This window comes from Oryctolagus cuniculus, chromosome 15 (genome assembly GCF_964237555.1).
Source record: "Oryctolagus cuniculus chromosome 15, mOryCun1.1, whole genome shotgun sequence".
NCBI lineage: Eukaryota > Metazoa > Chordata > Mammalia > Lagomorpha > Leporidae > Oryctolagus > Oryctolagus cuniculus.
In genome coordinates, this window is record NC_091446.1 from 7,977,319 (window position 1) to 7,980,350 (window position 3,032).

Here is a 3,032-nt window from a genome sequence, read left to right on the forward strand (position 1 = left end):
GAAATTGCGTCTACAGGGGAGGAAGAGAAATTTATTTCTGCTTGTGTCTTAATGAGGGGAATAAAGCATCAATTAAACAATGAAGATGACGTATATTTGATGTACGACCTGGAGAAGGAATATTACTCACTAAAATGTTATTTTACAATTTACAGTAATGGAGCACCTGGCAATAGGGGGAGAGGCACAGTTCACACATTCTCCATTATTTAAAAATAGCAAAAAATATATCATTATTAAATAATACAAGAAAACTTCCCTCTCGGTGGTGCGATGGCAGCAGAAGCTCTGCTGGTTCCAGGAAGGGCTCACAGCTTGGGGAGGAGTCGAGGGGAGAAAGGGACGTCGATCTTCTGTGACCCTTAGATATTTATCTGCTAAATTCTCACATCGAACCTTTCCAAGTTTTACTTATTTACCTATTTCTTTATAGTGTGATAGGCAGAAAGAGAGCCAGAGAGCTCCCATCCACTGGTTCATTCCCAAATGCCTGCAACAGCCCAGGCTGGGCCAGGCCAACTCCAGGAGCCAGAGCTCCACCCAGGTCTCCTCCTGCGGGTGACAGGAACCCAAGCAACTGATCGTCACCTGCCAGGATGCACACGAACAGGAAGCTGGATCAGAGCCGAAGCTGGGACTTGAATCCAGGGCTTTGATGTGGGAGACAGGCATCTCAAACAGTGTCCCAGCTGCTGCACCAAGCCCACGCCCCGATCTTTATTTTATATTTTATTTTTATTTATTTATTTTTAAAGATTTATTTATTTATATCTGAAATACAGAGTTACAGAGAGGAAGAGAGAGAGAGAGAGAGAGAGAGAGAGAGAGAAGCCTTCCATCCACTGGTTCATTACCCAAATCCGGAGTTAGGCCAATCCTAAGCCAGGAGCCAGGAGCTTCTTCCGGGTCTCCCATATGGGTGCAGGGGCCCAAGGACTTGGGCCAGAAAGCTGGATCGGAAGAGGAGCAGCCGGGACTCAAACCGCCGACCATATGGGATGCTAGCACTGCAGGTGGAGGATTAACCTACTGCGCCACAGCAGCAGCCTCTATTTTATTTTTTTAAAAATTTATTTTATTTGAAATGCAGAGTTATGGGAGAGAGAGAGAGATCTTTTTTCTGTTGGTTCACTCCCCTTCAGGTCCAAGTCAGGAGCCAGGAACTTCATCCGGATCTCCCACACGGGTGGCAGGAATGTGTGTACTTGGGTCATCATCCGCTGCCTCCCAAGGTGTATATGAGCCGGAAGCCGGATCAGAAGTGGAGGCGGGGCTTGAACCCAGGTACTCTGATATGGGATGTGAGTGGCTTAACCTGCTGCTCCACGGTGCTCACCCCTGGATTAGCACTTTTAAGATGTCCACACGCAGTGAGCCAGTAGTTTCTTTTTAGAATATATCCTAAAGAAATAGGTGGAAGATTCAGCTCACACACAGACACACATGCCCACAAATAGAGAGCCCTCCATCCCACTGTTGCCTGTACCATAAAGTCTAAACAAGCAAATGGTTAAATAAACTGCTTTAGGCAATGGAATGTTACATAGGCCATCAAACTGGTGCTTTGGAGTCTGTTTAATGACAAGGAAAAGTCCTCATATCATCTTAATAATAAAACAGGGACACAGTTTTTAAAAAAAGCACTGCAAATCTGTGTGTATAGAAGAAAAATCTTAAAAAACACAATAATGAAACTTTCACAGGGTTTTTTGTTTTTTTTGGTAATGGAAAAATGGATAATTATATTTTAGTTTTTGTACTTTTGTATAATTTTCAAATTCTCCCCAATAAGCAAACATTTTTCTAATCAGCAAAAAATGTTTCAAAAGATTACAGGATGCTTGAAATAAAGCATTCAAAGGGAAGAGTTTTGGGGAGAAAGTATTAGTGCTCTTTGCAATAAACACAAAATGAACACAAAGCAGGCAGCGTGGGCTCCTATCAAGCACCAATCGGCTCTGAAATTGACGGACAAAATGACTGCTTTCTCTCGACAAATGATAGTAGATTGGAAGTCTCTTAATAGCGGAGCTGATGGTTAAGAATAAACAAAACTGGCAGTGCCGGCAGCTCGAGCAGTGGGTGTGGCCACCCTCTCCAGCTGCCGCTGAGATCACGCTAACCAGAGTGCGTCTACCTGTGCCCGGAATGCTTGCTGTTGTTACGATGAGGATGGTGGTGGTGGGATGGCTTCTAGCCAAACGCTCCATGGGATTTAGAATTCAGCTCTTAAAAAAAAAAAAAAAAAAAAAAAGAACTGGTCACCTGATAGCCTCTTTTATGAATATTGGGATGAAAGTTGGCTTTGGCTTTTTGGCAGAGGAAAGAGTAAGACTTTTGTTTCATTATGTTTGTTTAGCTCCCAGGAGAGATGCGAGGAGAGGAGACGGGGAGAGGTCTGGGCTCTGCCCGTTCTTCCTAACTCCAAGGACTGGTTTGGAGCCTTGACTGGGAGAGAAACTGAGGCCAGAAGTGGACAGGGAGCTGTGTTACTCCCATTGCAGGAGGCTCTGGGACCAGGCACCGTGGCAAAGGGGCTCGGAGGGCGCGGAGCAGGAAGCCAGCCTTCTGCCCTTTACAGAGTTGCCATCAGGCACCCCCAACAAAGAATGTGCATGGATGGACCCCCGGATGGCAGTGGATTCGGCTGAAAGAACTCTGGAGGGCCCGGCACTGTGGCGTAGCAAGTAAAGCTGTGGCCTGCAGTGCCAGCATCTCATATGGGCACCAGTTTGAGTCCTGGGTGCTCCACTTCCGATCCAGCTCTCTGCTGTGGCCTGGGAAAGCAGTAGAGGATTGCCCAAGTCGTTGGGCCCCTGCACCTGCGTAGGAGACCTGGAAGAAGCTCCTGGCTCCTGGATTCGGATCAGTGCAGCTCCAGCCATTGAGGCCAACTGGGGAGTGAACCAGCAGACGAAGACCTCTCTCTCTGCCTTTCCTTCTCTCTGTGTAACTCTGACTTTCAAATAAATAAATAAATCTAAAAAAGAAAAGAACTCTTTGGAAGGGAGGGAGGGAGGACACCAGGCAAT